Source organism: Pinus tabuliformis, chromosome 8 (assembly GCF_031772625.1).
Source record: "Pinus tabuliformis cultivar Carrire ecotype Pingquan chromosome 8, CPIR1, whole genome shotgun sequence".
NCBI lineage: Eukaryota > Viridiplantae > Streptophyta > Pinopsida > Pinales > Pinaceae > Pinus > Pinus tabuliformis.
This window is the reverse complement of record NC_142294.1, coordinates 1275354582-1275370730: the sequence shown is the minus strand read 5'-3', so window position 1 is coordinate 1275370730 and position 16149 is coordinate 1275354582.

Genomic DNA, 16149 nt, shown 5'->3' with positions numbered 1-16149 from the left:
TGAAGCATCAGTAGAGATGTGGAAAGGGAGTTTCCAATTTGGTCCCCTTAAGATGGGTGCTTCAGATATTCTAGACTTTAAAGCTTCAAAGGCAGATTGACACTCAGGATCCCATTTAAACTCACAGTTTTTGGTAAGCAATTTGAAAAGAGGAGATGCTATCCTAGTGAAGTTTTCAATAAATCTTCTGTAATACCCAGTAAACCCAAGAAAACTTCTAACATCCTTCTGGCAATTTGGAACAGGTAACTTAGAGATGACTTCAACTTTGGATCTATCAACCTTAATTCCATCTCCTGAAATATGATGTCCTAAAACAATCCCTTCAGTAAACATCATAAAACACTTTTCATGACTTAAAGAAAGATTTGTTTCCTTACATCTTACCAGTACTTTTTCCAAATTTTCCAAAGCTTCTTCAAATGTATTACCATAAACTGTGAAATCGTCCATGTATACCTCTACACAATCATGAATCAGATCTGAAAAGATTCCTAATACAGCCCTTTGAAATGTAGCAGGTGCATTGCATAATCCAAAAGGGAGTACTCGGTAGGCAAAAGTTCCCCAAGGACAAGTAAATGTGGTTTTGTCTTGATCTTCAGGTGCTACCTGAATTTGATTGTACCCACTAAAACCATCCAAGAATGAGAAATACTTTTTACCTGCTAAAGTGTCTAGTACCTGATCAATAAAAGGTAAAGGAAAATGATCCTTTAAGGTTGCCTTGTTCAATTCTCGATAATCAATGCAAACTCTCCATTTACCATTCTTTTTGGGCACTATAACCAAGGGAGAAACCCATTGGCTATCTGAAATGGGGTAAATGAAGTTTACCTTGAGCAATTTCTGGAGTTCTTCTTTCACGATTTCCCTAAGGTTTGGATTCATCCTTCTTTGTGGTTGCCTAATAGGTCTGCTATTCTCTTCAATGTAGATGTGATGAATACAAGTCTTAGGATCGATTCCTTTCATGTCAGTGTATTCCCATGCAAAGGCAGTGGAATGTTTTTGCAACAGTTTAGTTAATTCTTCTTGTTGTGGTCTTCCCAAGTTTTTGTTAATGTTTAATGTTTTTCCTGGGAGGATTTCAACTGTAGAACTACCAAACTCTTCCATTGAGAAGAGAGACATTTGTCTAGAGGAGAGATATTCAATGTCTGCATCTATCTGAAAATGTTCAGAGTCATATTCTAAAGATACTTCAAAATTTTCTAATGTATTTAGAATTTGACTATCCTCACTGATCTCAGAGATGGTTAGAACTGGTTGTATAGTATCTTCATCCTCTACCCATTCATCTTCTCCTATTTCTGTTATAGCCTTTGCTGGAGGATACAAGTTGAATTTCTTGGTGGAATTACCATCTGATATATACATGTCTCCAGACCTACAACTGATGAAAGCATCAGCTGTTGCTAGCCAAGGTCTTCCTAAGATAAGAGGATGTCCTCCTAGATTGTTCTTGGGAGTTAAAATCATAAAATCAACGGGATATTCCCAAGAATCTAGAGAGACTGGAATATCTTCCAATACACCATCAAGTTTAATGATTGATCTATCTGCAAGCTGCAGCAAAGTAGGTGTAAAGAGAAGGTTAGGAAGCTTTAACTGATCCATGGTCTGTCTACTCATGATGTTGATAGCGGCTCCTAAGTCAATTAAAGTATTTGGGATTTCAACCCCATTAATATGAGTTTTGACAATAGGACTACCGGGATCCACATACTTTTGCATGGTAATTTTGCCCATCATAATGTCTGCAATTTTTCCAACTAGGTGTATCCTTTTGGTATCTCTGGTTCTTTTTACTGTTTTCTTCAAACTCAACTCCTTTATTGTCTTTGCTAGAATGGGAATTTCCTTAATGGCTTGTAACAAGGGAATCTTGATACATACATTCTTCAATTCATCTAGGAAGCTATAGTCAGGCACCCATATCTGCTTTTCCACCCCTTTGTCAATTTGCAACCTTTCAGGAAAGGGAGGTGTAGCTAAAGGTGTAGGTTGCTCAACTATGGGAGTTGTAGAAGTTGATTCTTTTTCTTTTTCTTTTTGGATATTTTGGTTTTGAAGTGATACTTCAGAACCTTTATTGACTTTGAGAGATTCTTCCTCAGAAATGCTTGGTTGTTGAACACTTGTAGAAGGTTGATCTAAGACTCTACCTGATCTAAGTTGTACTTCATTGAGAGGAACAACCATATAGGTAGGGAATGGTTGACCTTCCATCATGTAAGCATTTTGAGGGTTCCTATTATTTGGATTTGGTAATGGCTGAGAGGGAAGTTGATTTGACTTCTGCTGGGATTGAAGCGAGAGTTGAGAATTTTGATTTTGTGGAGGAGGTTGTTGTTGTTGAGGGTATGGCAATGATAATTGTTGACCTTGATTTGGAAGTTGTGGGGCTTGCTGATTCTGAAATGATGGAGGATATTGATAGAATTGAGCAAATCTCCCATAAGGATTTTGCATGCTTTGCATCCATGCTTGGAAAGCATTTTGAGGTTGAGGCCAAGGTTTTTGCCAAGGATTCCAATTTGGTTGGGATTGAGAATTCATAGAGTTGTTAAACCCTTGATTCTGTTGTCCTTGCCAAGGTCTCCTTGCAATAAAACAGAGAGATTCAAGTGTATCTGGATCCTCTTGAAAGACTGCTTTGAGGCCAGGAATTGAAGGACAATCCTTGGTCTCATGAGTTTCTGAGCAAATTACACATGTTTCTACAACGTGTGCATCTAAGGGACATTCCCTTAAAGCATGTTTCTTTCTACATTTCGGGCAAAAGATAGCCAAAGCCTCAGCTTCTGCTTTTTGTTTATTGTGAATCTTAAGGGTATCAAGTTGTTCACTAAGACTCCCTAAGATGTCAGTTTTAAATTCATCAAGCATACTGCCGATTTCAGCCCTACTCACTGATCCTGTTGCAGATTTATTTGCCCTAAGGAGAGAAGGATCTCTAGGCCCTTTTTGAGTTTTTGATTTGCCCCTTGAGAGATGGATACAAAGTTCTGCTATGTCATTGAGAGAAAGTTGAGAAATATCCCCTTTCCCCATCATGTTTAAGATGTCTATCCATTCATCCCTGATGGCTTTTAATAAGAGGGCTTTTAAGGTCTCTTCATCCAAGGTATTCATTTTTGCTCTTTTCAAGTTATATTGAAATCTTTCAAGTAAATCTTCTAGACTCTCATCTTCTTTTTGTATCATTTTAAAAACCTCGTCCTTGTGATTAGTAGGCATGCAATAGTCTAAATACCTATCCAAAAATGTCTGTTTCATCTCATCCCAAGTCCTAATGGATTGAGTGAGTAACCCCATGAACCATTTCAAGGCTTGATCCTTCAGTGTTGAAGGGAACAACTTGAGTTTCTGAGAGTCATCCAGGTAGTCATAAGTTCGACACACCACTTCAAACTCAAATAAGAATGTTTCAGGGTCCTCAGTCCTTAACCCATGGAAGTTAGGGAGGACAGATGGTGATATGTTTTTCATAGTGGCTCGGGAATCCTCATTAACAATGGGAAACCCAAATGAATTATCCCCATTTCTATTTCCTCCTCCAATGGGACCTCTACCTCCATTATTGTTATTGTTATTTCCTCCTCCTCCTCTACCTCTACCTCTACCTCCTCCTTCTTCCTCTGCCATGATGATTCTCCTAGGGATTTCAAAATCTTCTGGTTCCTCTACAAAAGGTGAATGAGAAGAGATTTCTCCTTCTTCTTCAGATGATTCCAATTCCTCAATTACAATTGGTCTTCCTGTAGGAGAAAGAGAAGAGTCTCTTCCTGGTTCAAACTCAATAGAAGGTGTAGGAGAGTCAACTCTTGGCTCTTGAATTCCAGGAATTCTAGGACTAGGAGTTTCGGTTGGAGATAAGGGGGGTGTCTCTTGTCTATCCCTTGAAGCAGATGGACTTGTAAAAATTGAACTTCGAGCTCTAGCTAAAAACCTTCCTCTAGAATCTCTAGCTCTATGCATGTCATTTTTTATTTTTTCTTCAAGTCAAGTTAATAGTTCTTTTTCTGATCTTCCAGGTCACTCTAGGTGCAAGAAGAGAGCATACTCAAGAAACTACCAAATCAATAACTTTCTCCTTTCTGATCCTCCAGATCACTTTGAAGTGCAAGAGGAGAGCATACTTGGATAGGTTATTAACCTCTTTCCTTGAAATTTTTATGTTTTTTTTTTCTCTAAGTATGGCTACTTAATTTCACTTCCCCGGCAACGGCGCCAAAATGTTTAGTCAATTTAGTGTTCCTAAATTGATGTCATTAATTGTCAACCCGAGGCTCGTAAGCTGATGAAGTGAAGGTGTACTATATGTACTTAAGCAACCTCTTAGAGTTTTTGTCGTTTGGGGGTGTTGTTTGTGGTTGATTTATCTTCCTAAAATGGAGTGATGATTATAAACAGATGAGTGCAAGTGTGTGAAAAGTGAGTTCTAGATGAGTGAAAGTGTGTGATTGGTGATTTCTAATTACTTGCTGAATTTGTAAAGGAAAAGAACTTGAAAGAAATGAATAACTTTGAAATGACTTGAAAGCAAATGACCACGTTCTAATGGCATTAGTCTCTACTCATATTGCTGCAAATAAAAGAAACAAGAAAATCACTTCAAGGACTGATGATAATGGTTATCTCTTCCTAACTCCCTGCTTCTACCACATAGTACTGTGTAAAACACGATTAGGAAGTAGCTGAAGACAAATCCAAGAATTGATAAAAACTCTAAATGACAAATTATAACACTACTAAGCCTTTTCCATCATACTGCTTCCTACATATGTGATTATGTGTAACAAGTGGAAAAAGTATTAGTGCCACAAGCCAAGACTACTTAAAAACAAGCTGCAATTAATTAGTGTTCTGTTCTCTGAAAGATAAACCATTCATGATAAAGAGAGCATAAATTAGTTAGCATCCAACTTGTAAAACTAAGCTAAAAACTAATCTAGAAAACAGAGTAAAAAGGGCATCATTACGAATAAGACAACTGCAACTACCATTAGATATTAAAGCAAATACAACACACTCAATCCCGGGTTAAAACCTGCAAAGAAGCAAATCTGATCAGTGAAAATAAAGGCTGCAGCAATGAAAAGAAATCAAGCTGTACATAACTCAATAAAAGGAAATGCTGTATGTGAAATAAAGAAATTGCAGAAGTATAAACATGAAATACTTATACAAGGGTAGTCATGAACGGGGGCCCTCCATCCATACAACCCACAGAAAACTCAGATGCTTTAAAACTTCAAAACAGCACTGTTTCCATTACTTCATATGCAGAAATACATAGTCAAAAGTGCTGGAACAGCTCTATAAAAACAGAGTTCAGAAAGGTGCTAAAATTCTCACAAGTTCATAAACTACAGCAGCTAAAAAGTTAACATAAGCGTACGCAGACGCAAGTATTTATAAGCATCTGCAAGATGGCCTAATGCGTAAAGCATAAAACAGAAAATAAACTGAATATCATGCGTATTAAAGGTGCAGTGAACACGTCATATGCTTCATGGTCGAGCTGGAGGTCTTGGTCGTTATGGGCAATGAATCCAGCGTTGGATCATGTTCCCCACGGCTTACAAAACACGGACAAGTCATCTTTTCCACCGACGTGACCAAACAACTTACGCATCAACGTTAAGCTGCCTTTATTTGACCGTAACTTGACCCCCTTTGACCGGAGGTACAGATGACGTGGCTGGCTGAACTGATGGCACAGGAACCTCGAGCACATATATTCCAACATGCCCATGTGGCTCGTTCTGCAAAATAGCACGTGGAACCTTGAGATCAACAAAATGGCTGCGGAATCATCAGATGGCTGCGGAATCGCTGAATGGCTGCGGAATTGCCAGACAGCTGCGGAATCTCTGCAAATATGTCAAAAACTAAACAAAACAGTCACCCATTAGCAAAGCTCACTTGATCATGTTTAATGACAACTAATGTAATGATCTGGGTGGAAAATGAGGTAAAAGAGAGAGGAAAGTGATGAAAACAATAGGTAATGATGGATGATAAGGTGTAAAGTAGAGGCTCTACACTTAGATCCTTGGTAAGATTGCTGGAATTGCGGTTGTTGATATTGAACCAGCCATGGTTGTTGGACCATTTTCTGTTGTCCAATACTGGATGATTGACCAAGATGCGGAGTGATAGTACTTGTTTGAGCCTGAGTCGTTCCAGGTAAGGAGGCACTAACCTGGGGTTGTGATTGAATCGCGGAGACAAGAGGCTGTTATATTACAACCCGAGAGACTTGAGGTTGACACACAACAAGTAGCGCTTATACTTGCGATATAGTCACAATAGCGGGTGTAGTGGGAATATTCGACATAGGTTGGACTGGTTGCATTGAATATACAACCCTTGGTTGTTGAGGCAGTATTGGTACCCAACCGCTGGATGTAATTCCAGTTTGACCTGAATTTTGTTGTAAACTCTCATATGGTTGTTCTCCATGAGGGAACAATGAAAAGGCATACTACCCCCCATATGGTGGCAATCCAGTTCTTAAAGGGTATATTGGCCTTTGAAGACATATTGGATCAACTTGTTTAGTTTCAACATAAGAAATACCAGATGAGACTCCAGATGAAGAAATAGGAACAGACCATGTCGTCGAAACAGTCCCTGAGTGGACTCCGGCTTGCTATTGATAACTAGCTAGGACAGATGTTATACCAACAAACATTGTAGGAATGGCAGTAGGAAGTTCCGTCGTAGCCGTGTTAGTTGACACAGTCCTAGATGTTGATGGTTGCTCAGACATATTTAGTCTATCCAAAAGATTTCCTAGCGATTCGACAGGAACTTGCGATGAAGGATGATTAAAAGAACTAACTTCTGTAGTAGAAGGATATAAGTGGATCCTAGTTCCAAAATGCAATGGAGTACTGGATGGAAGATCCTCTACTATCTCTTCTATGGCAACCAATCCAGGTGGAAGAGGTAGATCGTCAGGTCCGTAAAATCTTTTTGGAGCTGAAGAAAGTGTAGCTTCTGCAGTAACAGATACTGGAGGGGTGATACCTTCTGAATTCTGGAACTCAACTTCCAGATGTTCAGGTAAGTGAGCTTGAGTTTCTTGATCAGCCCTAGATGGAGCTGTTTCAGGAATAGAAGTGTCTACCGTTACACTAGGATAAGTTCTAATGTCCTCTTATAACTGCGAAACTTCTTCTGTAAAGGCAGATGTACCATAAATAATTGGAGTAACTGTAGTCTCCGACGATGTTGAAACACAAGTTTCAAATAAATCAGGTGAATTGGACTCAGTTAAACGAGACATGTTGCCTGGAATGGTTTCGTCTCCGAAGTCAAAGATGGTTGACTCAATAGTCTCCACGAACGATGGGGTTTTGATTGACTTTCTTCCACGATTGCGGATTACTTGATCAACTCAAAATTAAAGCGGAAAAAATTATTCCGATTCAAATAAATTTTAAGACACTTTGACGCAACTTTGCTTTTTCAATTTTTAAGAGTCGAGAAAAAGCTAAAGGTGACTCTAGTCGCCTTCGATTTTTAATGAGCCTGAAGTGACAAGTGCTCAGATGGACCTTTTCTTTTAAGGAGTCGAAAAGGAATGAAAGTGACTACTCTGGAAATCTAGACAGAGGGATTACCAAACCAATTGCAAAACTGCAAAATACACCTTGGTGATAAATGATAGAGAAATTACGAAGGACTTATGTACGACAGTCAATCTTCCCGAATGCTGTGTTCAGTGCATTACGATCGATAGGGCAGCAGACACGACTTCCTAAGGATAAAGGGTATTAGCCTATTGTGGTCTCCCAATATATACTCGACGGTACGGGGAGCACAAGATAGTACTGGAACTTGTCATATCAAAGAGGACGAATCACCCAACCTTTGATGAAAACGATAGTTAGCAGGTTTTACGATGCTGGAACACGTCTCTAGCCTAGACTTCTAGATGTGTTGCGTTAGGTTCCAAAGTGTTTTTATGTTCATTGAGATTTATTTTAGAGTTGATCTTGCTTAGAAGTTTGTCTTTCAAGGTTCACCGTGTGATGTAAATGTAAAATTCCTAAATATGCAATCTAAAATGATAAACAGTCGTTCATTTTGTTTTAGCAATGAAAATCCTAGCTACTAAGGAAAGAAGAGTATGATTCTTTCAGCATAGAGCAAAGAGCACACACTAAATGCACTTTTCCTAAATCATCTTTCGCACACAGTCTAAATGCAAATGCAAATGCATGTATTTGTTTTTCGTTTCCTTAATGTGAGAATGCTCAAAAGGAAAACTAAGTACAGATCTAAACTATTTTCTTCAAAGCGACATTTCGACAATTTCTTTTCAAAACGAAAGGAAGACTAAAACGAAACTTTCAATTTCGAATGGAAAATTGTTTTCGACAATTCAAATATTAACAATTCAAATCAAATACAATGACAAAAGTAAAATCAACTATCTAGAGGAGGAAGACTTTACGACACTCTTCTTTTTGACTCGAAACGATAGTTACGACACTTTTTGCATAAAAAATGACAGTTCGATTAAGCTACTTTCGACAAAGGAGGACAGTAAATGGTGGACAAATACATAAAAACATTTAAAAATCCTAATCAATGGAGGCTGAATAATGTAAAGGAAGGAGGCTTTAGCAATGAGATACTGATCATGAATAGCAAAACTACTGAATAAAGCTGAAAATCAGGAGAAAAAACCAAATTTCAAAGAGAGAAACAATATCACTCAATCATCGCACTTGCAACACAGGGAAACAGGGATGCATCTCACCTGCAACACACGGGAGGTGCGATGCATACAGGCTGCCACTTACAGACAGTGCGATGGACCAAGGAGCAAAATTGAGATTGGTTTTTGCTCAAAATTTGCAGCTAAGTTTAGTGATTTAGGCTGAGTTATGATGGACAGTAAAAAAAAAGTATAGGGGTATGATCTTATGAGGTTATGTGCTACCGCAAGGGCACTTAGAATGCTTGTAAGTCAGACGTTCAATTCATAAACCAACCCGGAGATTGAGTAAAGCAACATTCATCTACTTCGCAATTGCATAACAAAGGTGGTTTGAAGGCTAGCTGGCTAACTTCAGGCTCCGTCTGTAGTTTATAAAGCAAACAATAAACAAACAAAACAAACTATTCGTTCCCTAGCGGTGTCGCCATTTTGTTTCAGGGAAAACTAGTGTCGATTCGAACTACTAGTCCCACTAATATGGGTAACTACCTTAGAAACAAACAATCAAAGCAATTCGAGATTTCCTTTAAGTGTAATAGATAAGAGGGAAGAAAAGAGGACCAACCTGGATCTTCCGCTTGGATCCTTGCTTGATTTCTCTTTCCCTTGATAGAATTTGCCACTTCTCTCCTACTTGTCCCACTTCAAAGAGTACCTGTAGAGTCAAAGTAATAGAAAACCATCAAAGCATCTCTATCTAAAACATCATAAACAATGCAGAATCATAAACACATTGATCATATAATTGCATTCGTAAACAATAAGATTCACAAATACACGATTATATGGAGGAAAACTCAAAGAACTTTATTAATAATAGAAGAGAGGATTACAACCCAGCTGTCTGATCCAGCATCATCTTCCCAGCATTGAAGCCCTCTTCACCTCATGAAAAGCAAGATCACCCAACAATACAATGTCTTTTCTCACAGATAAACCAACAACACTTCCATACAAATTACAAAATTTCCTGCCTCTAGATCTCTCAGATGAGGGATCCATTTATAGATGTCTTGCAAGGGTGTGAGTCAGCTCTGGGTTTTTGATTAGTATCATTCCACTGATATTTCTTGGTTCCACTTGGAGATTTCATTGATCTCTTACTCATCCCTGGGCGAATTCAGAGAGGAAAGTGTCCTGGGACAAGTTTCTGGAAGATTCCATGAGCTTCCACTTAGCAAACTGTCTCTGCCATTTGTCTATTCTCACTCATCGCACTCTACAAAAGGCCATTTCAGTATGCATCGCACCTTGACCATGGAGCAGTCAGTATGGTCCAGTGTTGGCCATTTCTGAGTGGTTTTTCATGTGGAACTTCTGGGAAATGATGTAATCAGTTGACCATGATCCTTTAGGGTATGAAACAACACTTTTAGGGACTAAAGAGCCCTTGGTTTAAGGACATATGAGTTTGGGGTTGCAGTGCCCAAATATGTCTATAACAATATTGTCTGAAATTCAAGAAGGACAACAAGAGAAAAGAAAGGAATGAAGCTCATATCACTGAAGAAGTGGAAGAACTTGATGAGAATAAATCTAAAAGGATAGATCTTCATTATTAAGGTTTCTCCAATGCATATCAAGGAGAAGTAGGAGGTGAAAATACCTCCACCATGGTAGTCAAGATGAGAAGCATTATGACGAGATGGATCTTAGTAGAATATGACATCATACTAGAAGCATACCATAGAATCAAGAGCTCATGGCATCATTAGAGAAGCGTGAAAGAGTAAGTTGAAGCAAAAGTCTACATAGATGTAGCAATCATCATATAAAGGAAGCAGCTCTTGATAACCTCATTGAAAGCATAGATAGTACATATGAATAGAAGAAGGTCATCTAGCATGATAGAAGTATTTCATCATACATCATGGCCATTTGGAAGGAGCATTTGCAGGATGAGGATAATCAATATCCTTTGTTGGAATCTTCATTAGAAGGTTCACCTCTACTTGGAAGAAGCAAGTGTCTCGCTGATCATTCCAAGCTGTGTGGGATACAATATTTAAAAGGATGATGGTATGGTGACAGAAGGATGCAACAAGTCAAGATGATTGAAGTACTCCCAATCAAGGAAAAGAAGTTGCCGAAGGAAGTATAGATGACCAAAAGGTGAACATAGGTATGTATATATTTTATAGATTAAGTCATGTCATCATATAGTTGTAGACATTATGGGTAAATGATCTAACTCAAAGAAATATGATCTCTTCCTTTGAAAAGTTGCCTGAAGGCATGGTTCACATATTGACAAGATGAAATCAACATAATATATACTCATATCAAATATGAGATAGTTGAAAAAAATGAAGGAACCATGAGTTCTTGGGAAGTAATATGTGAAGAAAGAAGGAAGAGATCGTGAAAGTTGCAACTGCGGTCACGTAAGAAAAAAAGAAGTCAACATCCGATGACTAGAATAATTTATCCTGACATCGCCATAGAGAAGAAGACCATGATAAGGTTTATAAAGAAAGGAGGGCCTTGACATATGAAGTCTTGGATATGTGTTTATGAATGTGCAAGATGTTGCAAGCAAGAAAGATGTCATGATGAAAGGCCATCACAAAATGTAACTGTGATTTGATGTTAATTTTTTGATTTTTTTAACAACATCTAGATGGGTTGATACAACACCGCCGAAAAAGGGTTATAAATGTCACCTACAACTAGCCCTCATGTGGTTGGATGGAAGATCCTAAAGGAAACATGACTTGGAAGAGGTAGTAGTATGAAGAAAATCCATATGTGGACTAGAAGATCACTTTTCGATGAAGATAAGGATGACATGACTGATATGGTTCATGAAGGAAAGTGATGGATGGCTGATGCCCTATGAAAGGTGAAGGATTTATAACAAAGAAGATGAAATTAGTGACATCGAAAGAAGGAGCCCCCAAGCAGTTGATAGTCCATTGATCACCACCAAAGAGAAGAAAACTACTGGAAGAAAGTCCCTAAGTTAATAGGGAGCTTGGACAAGTCCCTGGATAAGAGGGAGCTTGGGAACATTAATTTTATAGGAATGGGTACATTCGTTCTATAGGAATGGGTATATCTTCCCTAGTTGAGAGGAAGAGATAGACACATCATTCTTGTTGTCACTTCGTGAATAAAGAATGGAGGATTGGGTAAGCGTATGATATTCGATACTCTTTGAGGATGTGTTAGGGCATCCAAGATAAGAGTAGTCGAAGAGGACCGATATTGTTTGAGGACTGGGAATCTAAGATAAGAATAGTCTTGGAAGGACATACCTTGTGAACACCTGCGTGGGGTATGTGCCTTGAGAGACAATGATGATGGTGTCTGTGAGTCATTGGTCTCACCAACATTGTGCTTTGATCTTGTGGAGAGATAGAGTTGTTAGTCAAGGCCTTTCTACATGACAATGCTGGTTGATATAATACAAAAATATGGCTTACCAATCAAACTCTTCTTATGAGAATACTTCACATTGAGAATGTCCAAGCACCTTGTATGGATTATTAATACCTCCCTAGTTAAGAGGGAGAGTTGAAATATGTAACTAGGTTCGATCTTCATAATGCCATATTTGATCATGATTTTATGTATTTGATGTAATGAGAAAAATAAATTTATCATTGTTATTCTTGAGGCATGGGTTTCATGGTTAAGGAAATTTATTTTATAGGTCAAGCTCCCATTGAGAGCTTCTAGGGCTTGTCATTGAGTCTACAAGTCAAGAAACTCATTGTCATGTATTGAAGACCCTTCTTGGGCATGTTACATATTGTAAAGAAATTATATGAGTCAAAGTTAGAGTCAAAAGACCCTCCAAGACCTTATCAAACAAGAAAGAAGCAAGTCAGCCTATCAAGAAGACATGTTGGCCTAAGAAAAATGTTAAGTCGACCTATTAGCATGGGTGAGAAGCCTATATATAGGAGGACTCAGCCTCATTCTAGTATCCATCCAAAAATATCACATAAGTTCGATCAAAAGATAAGAAAGAGTCTCACATCAAGTGAAGGATAAGTCAAAGTCTTTCAGGGTCTATTTTGGACTAATTCCTCACACGTGCAGACTGTGATTAGGGCACATTCTTAGCTACAAAAGGACAAAATTATAGTCAAGTCAAGAAAGTGGATCAAGGGTCAAGGAAGTCTAAAAATGCAAGCCGAATAGTCAAATAAAGGAATCTTTCTCAAGTGAAGGAAAGAAGAAGTCTCAAACAACCTCAAGTTTGCCACATGTGCGGAGTATAGGAGGCTGGAAGTTACAGGTAAGGAAGACTGAAGTTATAGTCAATATTGTAGGTCAAAATTCTTATTCAAAGAAGAAAGAGAAGGCTGCTATAAGGTAAGTTTGACTTAGGTTGAGAAAGTGCTTCAAGGAGAAGTTTGGACTTGGTCTTGGAGGGTCTTGGTCAAGGGTCATAGGTCTTAGAATTCATCAATTGAAGTTCTATAAGAAGAGAATAATTCTGGTGGTCTTGCCTCTTAGTTGGAGAAATTTTGGCCTTGACTGATTGCTTATATCTTGTGTCCTCTTGTCTCGTTTTTCTTTATGGTTTGGTAGTTGTTTGATGATAAGAACACAATAATAATCAAGTTGAAGAATAATCTAATCAAGATAAGTAAAAAGAAATCACAAGTAGTTATCAAAGAAAGATAAATCACCTAACTCGTTGCCCCTAGATTTCTCAACTCTTACTTCATTGTACTCATAGCCATTTTCTATTTGAAGAAAGAGAGTAGAGTCCCTCACCTTTGAGTTGGGTTTTCTCCCAAAAGGGTTTCCCAAGTTATATCTTGTGTCAAATCATGGTTTGTGAGCTTTTATTTTGTTGTTCTCCATTTTCTGCATAATTATAATTTACATGCATACGCGATAAAAGGTGTGTAGAATAGCATAAAAATATGTTGCGCTAAAGTAGAGAAGTTTTTTGGGGGTAAAACTTCTCTACTTTAGAACAACACCTTTTCATGTTATTCTACACACAAATATGTTTCCAACAACACAAGAAGCACCTCAATCAAAGTCCGTATGCAAAAGTTATGCCACTCAGAAGTTGACCTTTCTATTTTCACACTTATAATTTGGGAGGATGCTGCGTCAACCCACATTATTCATGGACAAGGGGCTAACCACATGTTTTAATGTAAAAGACTCTAGAAGAGTTCATTGTGTAGCTTAGTTAAGAGTTTATGTAGTCAAACTTAACCACTATTCGGCTATCAGACTGTGTTATAACCGAGCCACTAGGAGGAAGAGGCATTCCATTCTTTCGAGAGAATTTTGTTCCATAGTTGAGCAAAGATAACCAAGAGAGATAGGAGGTAGAGCACACAAAGAGGATCTATGCACTATAGAATCCCACGGGCCACAGACATTACTTCTTTGTACCTACAACCATATTTACCAGATAGAGAAAGAGAGCAAAGCAACCTCACCTTCCAGTTGGATTTTCTCTCGAAAGGGTTTCCCAGAGCATATTTTGTGTCTTATGCATGCGTGTGAGATTATTTTGTCATTACTATTCTGCATAATTTCCATTCACATGCATGCACTAATTACAATAAAATCTACAGATATAGAAATTAAATGAAACTGTAATAGTATAGAATTTTGGATTTTTAATATAATATTGTCAGATTTGTCGTGACGAACTGTCCAGTGGAATATCCATGATAGTTTACAAATCATTTACAAATCTAGAAATCTAAATAAAAATAAACCTTCATAGTGTATATTTTTAATTTTTAACTATATTTTTATCAGATTTGTTGTGACAAACTGTCAAGTGGAATATCCATGGAAGTTTACAAATCATATTCGTATCAAAGACGATTTTTTTAGGAATATTGTGGATATTTGCAAGGGATCCATATCGGTGAAGAAAAAATTCATAAAACCCTAGTGATTCCCAATGAATATGTGAATAACTCTTGTGATTCTGTATAGGAGAGCTTTTCGCGGCTGGAAGCACAATTTACAGATATAAATTGTAATGTGAATCTCCTCATGCCAAATAATATTAGGCTATTCACATAAGATTAGGGTTCTTACGTAGAGGTCTGATAGAAGGGGAGATCAATAGATTAGGAAGAAACATACAATGAGTCAAAGAAAGGACCCAAAAAAGATAAACCCAGTTCGAGTACCATGAACCATTCACGGTGCCTATTCAAAATGGAAACAAAGATTGACATGAAGCCATACCAATCTTAGATCAACACATTGAAGCTAAATAACTAGATGCAATAATTAGAAGTTTATTTCAATGTTCATCATATAAGGGAAGAAAAAAAGATTTCATTTGCGTGGGTGAAATTAGAGGGCCATTCCCTAACTTGGCGGGAAATCCACACAGGGGCCTTGAGGTTGGAAGGAAATCCTCCAATGGATAAGAGTGAGACTTTAACACCCTCATAAAGTCACGATTTTACCCTATTAGTTATGTAGAGAACCATTGGATCTAATGGCACTACTTGAGGCAGAATCATGGGTAGAGTGTACAAGAGTACATCGCAAAGTTTAGAAAGATGGTAATAGTGCTGGGTATCTCCCCAAAAAATTTAGATGTACTCCTCAGGTACCTTGGGGGTCTACACAACCATCTGTGAAAATAAGTGATGGTATTCAGGCCCAAATCAATGGACGAGGCTTGTGTACATGCACAATAGCTGGGGAACACAGGCCAAAAGAATGATCAATCAAGTGGATCGAAGCAGAAGGAGCATCAAAATTGTAATATGTCTGACCTACAAATATATGCAAATGGAAATATGCCCAATACTGCAATTAAACCCAAAAGTCAATACAAGAGAAAAATAGATAAACTTCAGATCTTTATGAATATCAAACCCTTGAGGTAGGGTAACACCATACAATCACTCCTTAAGGAAGGAGAACACTCCACAAGCCATATGCTTGCAAATACAATAATCCTTGACATATCTCCATGGGGAGTCTCTAGCCTCTATATAGGCTTCATACATATAATACTATGGGTCATTACCATGGGTCTTTCAATACCATGTATCTAATACAATGGGCTTATCACATTATTCCTAACTACTTGTGGTCCCTTACATGATGCGGGTTAAGCAATTTATTTATTAACTATGGCCCATCACATTATTACATTATTCCCTTGGGTATCTCCTTCTGTACCCCATACTATCATCCCTAGGTATACTATATTCCACCCCCCTTAAACATGTATCATCTCCGAAACATAAGAAGAACACAAATAATAAGATCTACTCAAAAGAGTAGTCCATTGGTAATATGCACGTGCATCTAGCCATCCCAAAGATAGGTGATTACGCGATCTAGCCGGTGCCTCCCTCACTTGAGATGAGAGTTGATCTTGGTGGTTCCTCTGTGTTGATGTGTTGTGGGTGGATTGTCACACCTCTTTATATGTCATGCAG